A 13,347-nucleotide genomic window follows, 5' to 3' on the forward strand; every position below is an offset into this window, starting at 1 on the left:
GCAAGAGGTCTAGAGGAAGAACAAAGAGGAGATTTTTAGATATACTCTCTCAAAAGAGAGTTCAAATGCTCTCCTCAAGTTCATTGAGATGCATACAAGAAAAGAGATGGTAACACTTTCAATGTAGTGAGGTTGCCAATACACAAATTGGCCAATCTAAAGGTGAGTAAATTCTGTCTACAAATGGGGTAGTAGTTCACAAACTCTGCAATTCGCTCATCTTTATATGGCTCGTTGGTCTAGGGGTATGATTCTCGCTTTGGGTGCGAGAGGTCCCGGGTTCAAATCCCGGACGAGCCCTTGACTGCGACATCTATTCCACAGATCTGTTCTCAGGAAAACTTTCACCTATGAAAGTCGACAAGTATGAAAACAGCCTTACCATAGCAAGCTTTATGAGGAATTGTGGGTTTGAGCACCCAAAAATTTGACAGAGTAATTGCATTTTTTCCATTCCAAGCATGGATGTGTTGCCGATCTGATACCTATGACTTTTAAAGGTCAATGCAGTATACTAAAATGCCATTGTAGAATACACTGAGGTGCAAACATTTAGCGAGAAGGTGTCACTTTCAATGAAGCAAACTATTTGCAGCAAAAGTGCGGACTGTATCATATTTTGCCTTCACTAGCTTCTTTCCATTGGCTTCTCAACAAATCTCGAACAGAATGTAAAACCCTGCTTCTTACATATAAAGCTCTAAAGATTCAAGCTCCATCATATCTAAAAGACCTCATGGTACCATATCATCCCAATAGGCCACTTCAGTCTCAGAATGCAAGCCTACTGTTGGTCGAAGAAGGAGAGGAGGAAGGTTTGTTTGTAGACAGAGAGAGAAGAGGAAAGCTAAGAACGTAGGACTGACAGTAGACGTGACGTGAAGAGGCGAGTGCAAGCAGGTTGGAACGGTTTGAGAAAAGTGTCAGGTGTGTTTTGCAATAAAAGAGTATCAGCGAGAATGAAAGCAAAGGTGTTCAAGACAGTGGTGAGACCAGCGATGTTTTTCGGCTTAGAGACAGTGGCACTGTAGAAAAGACAGGAGGCAGAGCTTGAGGTAGCACAAATTGGCCAATCTAAAGGTGAGTAAATTCTGTCTACAAATGGGATATTAGTTTACAAACTCTGCAATTCGCTTGTCTTTATGTGGCTCGTTGGTCTAGGGGTATGATTCTCGCTTAGGGTGCGAGAGGTCCCAGGTTCAAATCCTGGACGAGCCCTTGACTGCGACATCTATTCCACAGATCTGTTCTCAGGAAAACTTTCACCTATGAAAGTTGACAAGTATGAAAACAGCCTTACCATAGCAAGCTTTATGAGGAATTGTGGGTTTGAGCACCACAAAAGGGTCAAGCTCCATCACATCTAAAAGACCTCATGGTACCATATCATCCCAATAGGCCACTTCAGTCTCAGAATGCAAGCCTACTGTTGGTCGAAGAAGGAGAGGAGGAATGTTTGTTTGTAGGCAGAGAGAGAAAAGGAAAGCTAAAAACGTGGGACTGAATGTAGACGTGACGTGAAGAGGCGAGTGCAAGCAGGTTGGAACTGGTGAAGAAAAGTGTCAGGTGTGTTTTGCGATAAAAGAGTATCAGCAAGAATGAAAGCAAAGGTGTTCAAGACGGTGGTGAGACCAGCGATGTTTTTCGGCTTAGAGACAGTGGCACTGTACACTGCACAAAATTTGACAGAGTAACTGCCTTTTTTCCATTCCAAGCATGGATGTGTTGCCGATCTGATACCTATGACTTTTAAAGGTCAATGCAGTATACTAAAATGCCATTGTAGAATACACTGAGGTGCAAACATTTAGCGAGAAGGTGTCACTTTCAATGAAGCAAACTATTTGCAGCAAAAGTGCGGACTGTATCATATTTTGCCTTCACTAGCTTCTTTCCATTGGCTTCTCAACAAATCTAGAACAGAATGTAAAACCCTGCTTCTTACATATAAAGCTCTAAAGGGTCAAGCTCCATCATATCTAAAAGACGTCATGGTACCATATCATCCCAATAGGCCACTTCAGTCTCAGAATGCAAGCCTACTGTTGGTCGAAGAAGGAGAGGAGGAAGGTTTGTTTGTAGACAGAGAGAGAAGAGGAAAGCTAAGAACGTAGGACTGACAGTAGACGTGACGTGAAGAGGCGAGTGCAAGCAGGTTGGAACGGGTGGAGAAAAGTGTCAGGTGTGTTTTGCGAAAAAAGAGTATCAGCGAGAATGAAAGCAAAGGTGTTCAAGACAGTGGTGAGACCAGCGATGTTTTTCGGCTTAGAGACAGTGGCACTGTTGAAAAGACAGGAGGCAGAGCTGGAGGTAGCATAGCTTAAGATGTTGAGGTTCTCATTGGGAGTGACGAGGATGGATAGGATCAGGCATGAGTACATCAGAGGGACAGCTCATGTTAGATGTTTTGGAGATAAAGTCAGAGAGGCCAGATTGAGGTGGTTTGGACATGTTCAGAGGAGAGACTGTCAATATGTCGGTAGAAGGATGCTGAGGTTGGAGCTGCCAGGCAAGAGGTCTAGAGGAAGACCAAAGAGGAGCTTTTTGGACATACTCTCTCAAAAGAGAGTTCAAATGCTCTCCTCAAGTTCATTGAGATGCATACAAGAAAAGAGATGGTAACACTTTCAATGTAGTGAGGTTGCCAATACACAAATTGGCCAATCTAAAGGTGAGTAAATTCTGTCTACAAATGGGATATTAGTTTACAAACTCTGCAATTCGCTTGTCTTTATGTGGCTCGTTGGTCTAGGGGTATGATTCTCGCTTAGGGTGCGAGAGGTCCCGGGTTCAAATCCCGGACGAGCCCTTGACTGCGACATCTATTCCACAGATCTGTTCTCAGGAAAACTTTCACCTATGAAAGTCGACAAGTATGACAACAGCCTTACCATAGCAAGCTTTATGAGGAATTGTGGGTTTGAGCACCACAAACTTTGACAGAGTAATTGCATTTTTTCCTTGTGCAAATACAGGAAACTTTAATTAGTACACGACACAAGATGCCAAGTATTGATGTTTTGCCGATTTGGAAAACCCGACGTTCAAAAGTCAAGAGCTAACTGTATCATATTTTGCCTTCACTAGCCTTGGTCTAGGGGAATGATTCTCGCTTAGGGTGTGAGAAGTCTCCGGACGAGCCCTGAATGCTAAATTCAATGTCTATGAGAAAAGAAGATGTAACGCTTTCCACGTGTAACCACAAGACCAGATGCAAGTGTTGCTGTGAAAGTTGTTACTAGAACGAGACAAGATTCCACTCACTCGTGTTTTGCTGATCTGGAAACCACAACCTTTCTCTGTCAATGGAGTATGTCCTCACATTAATGTTTTTGTCGGAAATTTACACAACATGAATTTCTCAGTTTGAGAATGACTGAAGTTCTTGTTCTTCATTTGGATAGTAGGGCTGAACTCATTACAAGCCCACTGGACGCGAGGCTCGTTGGTCTACGGGTATGATTCTCGCTTTGGTTGCGAGAGGTCCAGGGATCAAATCCCGGACGAGCCCTTGACTGCGACATCTATTCCACACACCGTTTTTAGGAAGACTTTCACCTACGAAAGTCGACAAGTATAAAAACAGCCTTACTATACCAAGCTTTATGAGGAATTGTGGGTTTGAGCACCACGAAATTTGACAGAGTAATTGCATGTTTTCCATTCCAAGCATGGATGTGTTGCCGATGTGATACCTATGACTTTTAAAGGTCAATGCAGTATACTAAAATGCCATTGTAGAATACACTGAGGTGCAAAAATTTAGCGAGAAGGTGTCAATTTCAATGAAGCAAACTATTTGCAGCAAAAGTGCTGACTGTATCATATTTGGCTTCACTAGCTTCTTGCCATTGGCTTCTGTCGAAAAGACAGGAGGCAGAGCTGGAGGTAGCAGAGCTTAAGATGTTGAGGTTCTCATTGGGAGTGACGAGGATGGATAGGATCAGGCATGAGTACATCAGAGGGACAGCTCATGTTAGATGTTTTGGAGATAAAGTCAGAGAGGCTAGATTGAAGTGGTTTGGACTTATTCAGAGGAGAGATGGTGAAAACAGTATATCGGATAAAAGATGCTGAGGTTGGAGCTGCCAGGCAAGAGGTCTAGAGGAAGAACAAAGAGGAGATTTTTAGATATACTCTCTCAAAAGAGAGTTCAAATGCTCTCCTCAAGTTCATTGAGATGCATACAAGAAAAGAGATGGCAACACTTTCAATGTAGTGAGGTTGCCAATACACAAATTGGCCAATCTAAAGGTGAGTAAATTCTGTCTACAAATGGGGTATTAGTTCACAAACTCTGCAATTCGCTCGTCTTTATATGGTTCGTTGGTCTAGGGGTATGATTCTCGCTTTGGGTGCGAGAGGTCCCGGGTTCAAATCCCTGACGAGCCCTTGACTGCGACATCTATTCCACAGATCTGTTCTCAGGAAAACTTTCACCTATGAAAGTCGACAAGTATGAAAACAGCCTTACCATAGCAAGCTTTATGAGGAATTGTGGGTTTGAGCACCACAAAATTTGACAGAGTAATTGCATTTTTTCCATTCCAAGCATGGATGTGTTGCCGATATGATACCTATGACTTTTAAAGGTCAATGCAGTATACTAAAATGCAATTGTAGAATACACTGAGGTGCAAACATTTAGCGAGAAGGTGTCTTTCAATGAAGCAAACTATTTGCAGCAAAAGTGCGGACTGTATCATATTTTGCCTTCACTAGCTTCTTTCCATTGGCTTCTCAACAAATCTAGAACAGAATGTAAAACCCTGCTTCTTACATATAAAGCTCTAAAGGGTCAAGCTCCATCATATCTAAAAGACCTCATGGTACCATATCATCCCAATAGGCCACTTCAGTCTCAGAATGCAAGCCTACTGTTGGTCGAAGAAGGAGAGGAGGAAGGTTTGTTTGTAGACAGAGAGAGAAGAGGAAAGCTAAGAACGTAGGACTGACAGTAGACGTGACGTGAAGAGGCGAGTGCAAGCAGGTTGGAACGGGTGGAGACAAGTGTCAGGTGTGTTTTGCCATAAAAGAGCATCAGCGAGAATGAAAGCAAAGGTGTTCAAGACAGTGGTGAGACCAGCGATGTTTTTCGGCTTAGAGACAGTGGCACTGTAGAAAAGACAGGAGGCAGAGCTGGAGGTAGCATAGCTTAAGATGTTGAGGTTCTCATTGGGAGTGACGAGGATGGATAGGATCAGGCATGAGTACATCAGAGGGACAGCTCATGTTAGATGTTTTGGAGATAAAGTCAGAGAGGCCAGATTGAGGTGGTTTGGACATGTTCAGAGGAGAGACTGTCAATATGTCGGTAGAAGGATGCTGAGGTTGGAGCTGCCAGGCAAGAGGTCTAGAGGAAGACCAAAGAGGAGCTTTTTGGACATACTCTCTCAAAAGAGAGTTCAAATGCTCTCCTCAAGTTCATTGAGATGCATACAAGAAAAGAGATGGTAACACTTTCAATGTAGTGAGGTTGCCAATACACAAATTGGCCAATCTAAAGGTGAGTAAATTCTGTCTACAAATGGGATATTAGTTTACAAACTCTGCAATTCGCTTGTCTGTATGTGGCTCGTTGGTCTAGGGGTATGATTCTCGCTTAGGGTGCGAGAGGTCCCGGGTTCAAATCCCGGACGAGCCCTTGACTGCGACATCTATTCCACAGATCTGTTCTCAGGATAACTTTCACCTATGAAAGTCGACAAGTATGAAAACAGCCTTACCATAGCAAGCTTTATGAGGAATTGTGGGTTAGAGCACCACAAAATTTGACTAAGTAAGTAAGGTCAATGCAGTATACTAAAATGCCATTGTAGAATACACTGAGGTGCAAACATTTAGCGAGAAGGTGTCACTTTCAATGAAGCAAACTATTTGCAGCAAAAGTGCGGACTGTATCATATATTGCCTTCACTAGCTTCTTTCCATTGGCTTCTCAACAAATCTAGAACAGAATGTAAAACCCTGCTTCTTACATATAAAGCTCTAAAGGGTCAAGCTCCATCATATCTAAAAGACCTCATGGTACCATATCATCCCAATAGGCCACTTCAGTCTCAGAATGCAAGCCTACTGTTGGTCGAAGAAGGAGAGGAGGAAGGTTTGTTTGTAGACAGAGAGAGAAGAGGAAAGCTAAGAACGTAGGACTGACAGTAGACGTGACGTGAAGAGGCGAGTGCAAGCAGGTTGGAACGGGTGGAGACAAGTGTCAGGTGTGTTTTGCCATAAAAGAGTATCAGCGAGAATGAAAGCAAAGGTGTTCAAGACGGTGGTGAGACCAACGATGTTTTTCGGCTTAGAGACAGTGGCACTGTAGAAAAGACAGGAGGCAGAGCTGGAGGTAGCATAGCTTAAGATGTTGAGGTTCTCATTGGGAGTGACGAGGATGGATAGGATCAGGCATGAGTACATCAGAGGGACAGCTCATGTTAGATGTTTTGGAGATAAAGTCAGAGAGGCCAGATTGAGGTGGTTTGGACATGTTCAGAGGAGAGACTGTCAATATGTCGGTAGAAGGATGCTGAGGTTGGAGCTGCCAGGCAAGAGGTCTAGAGGAAGACAAAAGAGGAGCTTTTTGGACATACTCTCTCAAAAGAGAGTTCAAATGCTCTCCTCAAGTTCATTGAGATGCATACAAGAAAAGAGATGGTAACACTTTCAATGTAGTGAGGTTGCCAATACACAAATTGGCCAATCTAAAGGTGAGTAAATTCTGTCTACAAATGGGATATTAGTTAAGAAACTCTGCAATTCGCTTGTCTTTATGTGGCTCGTTGGTCTAGGGGTATGATTCTCGCTTAGGGTGCGAGAGGTCCCGGGTTCAAATCCCGGACGAGCCCTTGACTGCGACATCTATTCCACAGATCTGTTCTCAGGAAAACTTTCACCTATGAAAGTCGACAAGTATGAAAACAGCCTTACCATAGCAAGCTTTATGAGGAATTGTGGGTTTGAGCACCACAAAATTTGACTAAGTAAGGTCAATGCAGTATACTAAAATGCCATTGTAGAAACACTGAGGTGCAAACATTTAGCGAGAAGGTGTCACTTTCAATGAAGCAAACTATTTGCAGCAAAAGTGCGGACTGTATCATATTTTGCCTTCACTAGCTTCTTTCCATTGGCTTCTCAACAAATCTAGAACAGAATGTAAAACCCTGCTTCTTACATATAAAGCTCTAAAGGGTCAAGCTCCATCATATCTAAAAGACGTCATGGTACCATATCATCCCAATAGGCCACTTCAGTCTCAGAATGCAAGCCTACTGTTGGTCGAAGAAGGAGAGGAGGAAGGTTTGTTTGTAGACAGAGAGAGAAGAGGAAAGCTAAGAATGTAGGACTGACAGTAGACGTGACGTGAAGAGGCGAGTGCAAGCAGGTTGGAACGGGTGGAGAAAAGTGTCAGGTGTGTTTTGCGAAAAAAGAGTATCAGCGAGAATGAAAGCAAAGGTGTTCAAGACAGTGGTGAGACCAGCGATGTTTTTCGGCTTAGAGACAGTGGCACTGTTGAAAAGACAGGAGGCAGAGCTGGAGGTAGCATAGCTTAAGATGTTGAGGTTCTCATTGGGAGTGACGAGGATGGATAGGATCAGGCATGAGTACATCAGAGGGACAGCTCATGTTAGATGTTTTGGAGATAAAGTCAGAGAGGCCAGATTGAGGTGGTTTGGACATGTTCAGAGGAGAGACTGTCAATATGTCGGTAGAAGGATGCTGAGGTTGGAGCTGCCAGGCAAGAGGTCTAGAGGAAGACCAAAGAGGAGCTTTTTGGACATACTCTCTCAAAAGAGAGTTCAAATGCTCTCCTCAAGTTCATTGAGATGCATACAAGAAAAGAGATGGTAACACTTTCAATGTAGTGAGGTTGCCAATACACAAATTGGCCAATCTAAAGGTGAGTAAATTCTGTCTACAAATGGGATATTAGTTTACAAACTCTGCAATTCGCTTGTCTTTATGTGGCTCGTTGGTCTAGGGGTATGATTCTCGCTTAGGGTGCGAGAGGTCCCGGGTTCAAATCCCGGACGAGCCCTTGACTGCGACATCTATTCCACAGATCTGTTCTCAGGAAAACTTTCACCTATGAAAGTCGACAAGTATGACAACAGCCTTACCATAGCAAGCTTTATGAGGAATTGTGGGTTTGAGCACCACAAACTTTGACAGAGTAATTGCATTTTTTCCTTGTGCAAATACAGGAAACTTTAATTAGTACACGACACAAGATGCCAAGTATTGATGTTTTGCCGATTTGGAAAACCCGACGTTCAAAAGTCAAGAGCTAACTGTATCATATTTTGCCTTCACTAGCCTTGGTCTAGGGGAATGATTCTCGCTTAGGGTGTGAGAAGTCTCCGGACGAGCCCTGAATGCTAAATTCAATGTCTATGAGAAAAGAAGATGTAACGCTTTCCACGTGTAACCACAAGACCAGATGCAAGTGTTGCTGTGAAAGTTGTTACTAGAACGAGACAAGATTCCACTCACTCGTGTTTTGCTGATCTGGAAACCACAACCTTTCTCTGTCAATGGAGTATGTCCTCACATTAATGTTTTTGTCGGAAATTTACACAACATGAATTTCTCAGTTTGAGAATGACTGAAGTTCTTGTTCTTCATTTGGATAGTAGGGCTGAACTCATTACAAGCCCACTGGACGCGAGGCTCGTTGGTCTACGGGTATGATTCTCGCTTTGGTTGCGAGAGGTCCAGGGATCAAATCCCGGACGAGCCCTTGACTGCGACATCTATTCCACACACCGTTTTTAGGAAGACTTTCACCTACGAAAGTCGACAAGTATAAAAACAGCCTTACTATACCAAGCTTTATGAGGAATTGTGGGTTTGAGCACCACGAAATTTGACAGAGTAATTGCATGTTTTCCATTCCAAGCATGGATGTGTTGCCGATGTGATACCTATGACTTTTAAAGGTCAATGCAGTATACTAAAATGCCATTGTAGAATACACTGAGGTGCAAAAATTTAGCGAGAAGGTGTCAATTTCAATGAAGCAAACTATTTGCAGCAAAAGTGCTGACTGTATCATATTTTGCCTTCACTAGCTTCTTGCCATTGGCTTCTGTCGAAAAGACAGGAGGCAGAGCTGGAGGTAGCAGAGCTTAAGATGTTGAGGTTCTCATTGGGAGTGACGAGGATGGATAGGATCAGGCATGAGTACATCAGAGGGACAGCTCATGTTAGATGTTTTGGAGATAAAGTCAGAGAGGCTAGATTGAAGTGGTTTGGACTTATTCAGAGGAGAGATGGTGAAAACAGTATATCGGATAAAAGATGCTGAGGTTGGAGCTGCCAGGCAAGAGGTCTAGAGGAAGAACAAAGAGGAGATTTTTAGATATACTCTCTCAAAAGAGAGTTCAAATGCTCTCCTCAAGTTCATTGAGATGCATACAAGAAAAGAGATGGCAACACTTTCAATGTAGTGAGGTTGCCAATACACAAATTGGCCAATCTAAAGGTGAGTAAATTCTGTCTACAAATGGGGTATTAGTTCACAAACTCTGCAATTCGCTCGTCTTTATATGGTTCGTTGGTCTAGGGGTATGATTCTCGCTTTGGGTGCGAGAGGTCCCGGGTTCAAATCCCTGACGAGCCCTTGACTGCGACATCTATTCCACAGATCTGTTCTCAGGAAAACTTTCACCTATGAAAGTCGACAAGTATGAAAACACCCTTACCATAGCAAGCTTTATGAGGAATTGTGGGTTTGAGCACCACAAAATTTGACAGAGTAATTGCATTTTTTCCATTCCAAGCATGGATGTGTTGCCGATCTGATACCTATGACTTTTAAAGGTCAATGCAGTATACTAAAATGCAATTGTAGAATACACTGAGGTGCAAACATTTAGCGAGAAGGTGTCTTTCAATGAAGCAAACTATTTGCAGCAAAAGTGCGGACTGTATCATATTTTGCCTTCACTAGCTTCTTTCCATTGGCTTCTCAACAAATCTAGAACAGAATGTAAAACCCTGCTTCTTACATATAAAGCTCTAAAGGGTCAAGCTCCATCATATCTAAAAGACCTCATGGTACCATATCATCCCAATAGGCCACTTCAGTCTCAGAATGCAAGCCTACTGTTGGTCGAAGAAGGAGAGGAGGAAGGTTTGTTTGTAGACAGAGAGAGAAGAGGAAAGCTAAGAACGTAGGACTGACAGTAGACGTGACGTGAAGAGGCGAGTGCAAGCAGGTTGGAACGGGTGGAGACAAGTGTCAGGTGTGTTTTGCCATAAAAGAGCATCAGCGAGAATGAAAGCAAAGGTGTTCAAGACAGTGGTGAGACCAGCGATGTTTTTCGGCTTAGAGACAGTGGCACTGTAGAAAAGACAGGAGGCAGAGCTGGAGGTAGCATAGCTTAAGATGTTGAGGTTCTCATTGGGAGTGACGAGGATGGATAGGATCAGGCATGAGTACATCAGAGGGACAGCTCATGTTAGATGTTTTGGAGATAAAGTCAGAGAGGCCAGATTGAGGTGGTTTGGACATGTTCAGAGGAGAGACTGTCAATATGTCGGTAGAAGGATGCTGAGGTTGGAGCTGCCAGGCAAGAGGTCTAGAGGAAGACCAAAGAGGAGCTTTTTGGACATACTCTCTCAAAAGAGAGTTCAAATGCTCTCCTCAAGTTCATTGAGATGCATACAAGAAAAGAGATGGTAACACTTTCAATGTAGTGAGGTTGCCAATACACAAATTGGCCAATCTAAAGGTGAGTAAATTCTGTCTACAAATGGGATATTAGTTTACAAACTCTGCAATTCGCTTGTCTTTATGTGGCTCGTTGGTCTAGGGGTATGATTCTCGCTTAGGGTGCGAGAGGTCCCGGGTTCAAATCCCGGACGAGCCCTTGACTGCGACATCTATTCCACAGATCTGTTCTCAGGAAAACTTTCACCTATGAAAGTCGACAAGTATGACAACAGCCTTACCATAGCAAGCTTTATGAGGAATTGTGGGTTTGAGCACCACAAACTTTGACAGAGTAATTGCATTTTTTCCTTGTGCAAATACAGGAAACTTTAATTAGTACACGACACAAGATGCCAAGTATTGATGTTTTGCCGATTTGGAAAACCCGACGTTCAAAAGTCAAGAGCTAACTGTATCATATTTTGCCTTCACTAGCCTTGGTCTAGGGGAATGATTCTCGCTTAGGGTGTGAGAAGTCTCCGGACGAGCCCTGAATGCTAAATTCAATGTCTATGAGAAAAGAAGATGTAACGCTTTCCACGTGTAACCACAAGACCAGATGCAAGTGTTGCTGTGAAAGTTGTTACTAGAACGAGACAAGATTCCACTCACTCGTGTTTTGCTGATCTGGAAACCACAACCTTTCTCTGTCAATGGAGTATGTCCTCACATTAATGTTTTTGTCGGAAATTTACACAACATGAATTTCTCAGTTTGAGAATGACTGAAGTTCTTGTTCTTCATTTGGATAGTAGGGCTGAACTCATTACAAGCCCACTGGACGCGAGGCTCGTTGGTCTACGGGTATGATTCTCGCTTTGGTTGCGAGAGGTCCAGGGATCAAATCCCGGACGAGCCCTTGACTGCGACATCTATTCCACACACCGTTTTTAGGAAGACTTTCACCTACGAAAGTCGACAAGTATAAAAACAGCCTTACTATACCAAGCTTTATGAGGAATTGTGGGTTTGAGCACCACGAAATTTGACAGAGTAATTGCATGTTTTCCATTCCAAGCATGGATGTGTTGCCGATGTGATACCTATGACTTTTAAAGGTCAATGCAGTATACTAAAATGCCATTGTAGAATACACTGAGGTGCAAAAATTTAGCGAGAAGGTGTCAATTTCAATGAAGCAAACTATTTGCAGCAAAAGTGCTGACTGTATCATATTTTGCCTTCACTAGCTTCTTGCCATTGGCTTCTGTCGAAAAGACAGGAGGCAGAGCTGGAGGTAGCAGAGCTTAAGATGTTGAGGTTCTCATTGGGAGTGACGAGGATGGATAGGATCAGGCATGAGTACATCAGAGGGACAGCTCATGTTAGATGTTTTGGAGATAAAGTCAGAGAGGCTAGATTGAAGTGGTTTGGACTTATTCAGAGGAGAGATGGTGAAAACAGTATATCGGATAAAAGATGCTGAGGTTGGAGCTGCCAGGCAAGAGGTCTAGAGGAAGAACAAAGAGGAGATTTTTAGATATACTCTCTCAAAAGAGAGTTCAAATGCTCTCCTCAAGTTCATTGAGATGCATACAAGAAAAGAGATGGCAACACTTTCAATGTAGTGAGGTTGCCAATACACAAATTGGCCAATCTAAAGGTGAGTAAATTCTGTCTACAAATGGGGTATTAGTTCACAAACTCTGCAATTCGCTCGTCTTTATATGGTTCGTTGGTCTAGGGGTATGATTCTCGCTTTGGGTGCGAGAGGTCCCGGGTTCAAATCCCTGACGAGCCCTTGACTGCGACATCTATTCCACAGATCTGTTCTCAGGAAAACTTTCACCTATGAAAGTCGACAAGTATGAAAACACCCTTACCATAGCAAGCTTTATGAGGAATTGTGGGTTTGAGCACCACAAAATTTGACAGAGTAATTGCATTTTTTCCATTCCAAGCATGGATGTGTTGCCGATCTGATACCTATGACTTTTAAAGGTCAATGCAGTATACTAAAATGCAATTGTAGAATACACTGAGGTGCAAACATTTAGCGAGAAGGTGTCTTTCAATGAAGCAAACTATTTGCAGCAAAAGTGCGGACTGTATCATATTTTGCCTTCACTAGCTTCTTTCCATTGGCTTCTCAACAAATCTAGAACAGAATGTAAAACCCTGCTTCTTACATATAAAGCTCTAAAGGGTCAAGCTCCATCATATCTAAAAGACCTCATGGTACCATATCATCCCAATAGGCCACTTCAGTCTCAGAATGCAAGCCTACTGTTGGTCGAAGAAGGAGAGGAGGAAGGTTTGTTTGTAGACAGAGAGAGAAGAGGAAAGCTAAGAACGTAGGACTGACAGTAGACGTGACGTGAAGAGGCGAGTGCAAGCAGGTTGGAACGGGTGGAGACAAGTGTCAGGTGTGTTTTGCCATAAAAGAGCATCAGCGAGAATGAAAGCAAAGGTGTTCAAGACAGTGGTGAGACCAGCGATGTTTTTCGGCTTAGAGACAGTGGCACTGTAGAAAAGACAGGAGGCAGAGCTGGAGGTAGCATAGCTTAAGATGTTGAGGTTCTCATTGGGAGTGACGAGGATGGATAGGATCAGGCATGAGTACATCAGAGGGACAGCTCATGTTAGATGTTTTGGAGATAAAGTCAGAGAGGCCAGATTGAGGTGGTTTGGAC

General features: G+C 43.1%; 7 non-coding genes across 7 annotated transcripts; all 7 read left to right on the forward strand.

Annotated features, from left to right (window-relative positions):
* The first annotated feature begins 228 nt into the window (after positions 1 to 228).
* trnap-ugg (transfer RNA proline (anticodon UGG)) lies at positions 229 to 300 on the forward strand. Its single transcript has one exon. It is a non-coding gene; the product is annotated as a tRNA-Pro (tRNA).
* Positions 301 to 1,146: 846 nt separating this feature from the next.
* trnap-agg (transfer RNA proline (anticodon AGG)) lies at positions 1,147 to 1,218 on the forward strand. Its single transcript has one exon. It is a non-coding gene; the product is annotated as a tRNA-Pro (tRNA).
* Positions 1,219 to 2,737: 1,519 nt separating this feature from the next.
* On the forward strand, positions 2,738 to 2,809 carry trnap-agg (transfer RNA proline (anticodon AGG)). Its single transcript has one exon. It is a non-coding gene; the product is annotated as a tRNA-Pro (tRNA).
* A 2,763-nt stretch (positions 2,810 to 5,572) lies between these two features.
* Positions 5,573 to 5,644, forward strand: trnap-agg (transfer RNA proline (anticodon AGG)). Its single transcript has one exon. It is a non-coding gene; the product is annotated as a tRNA-Pro (tRNA).
* Positions 5,645 to 6,770: 1,126 nt separating this feature from the next.
* Positions 6,771 to 6,842, forward strand: trnap-agg (transfer RNA proline (anticodon AGG)). Its single transcript has one exon. It is a non-coding gene; the product is annotated as a tRNA-Pro (tRNA).
* Positions 6,843 to 7,963: 1,121 nt separating this feature from the next.
* On the forward strand, positions 7,964 to 8,035 carry trnap-agg (transfer RNA proline (anticodon AGG)). The gene has a single exon. It is a non-coding gene; the product is annotated as a tRNA-Pro (tRNA).
* A 2,764-nt stretch (positions 8,036 to 10,799) lies between these two features.
* On the forward strand, positions 10,800 to 10,871 carry trnap-agg (transfer RNA proline (anticodon AGG)). Its single transcript has one exon. It is a non-coding gene; the product is annotated as a tRNA-Pro (tRNA).
* The last annotated feature ends 2,476 nt before the right edge of the window (positions 10,872 to 13,347 follow it).

The sequence above is a fragment of the Channa argus genome, chromosome 4 (genome assembly GCF_033026475.1).
Source record: "Channa argus isolate prfri chromosome 4, Channa argus male v1.0, whole genome shotgun sequence".
Classification (NCBI taxonomy): Eukaryota; Metazoa; Chordata; class Actinopteri; order Anabantiformes; family Channidae; genus Channa; species Channa argus.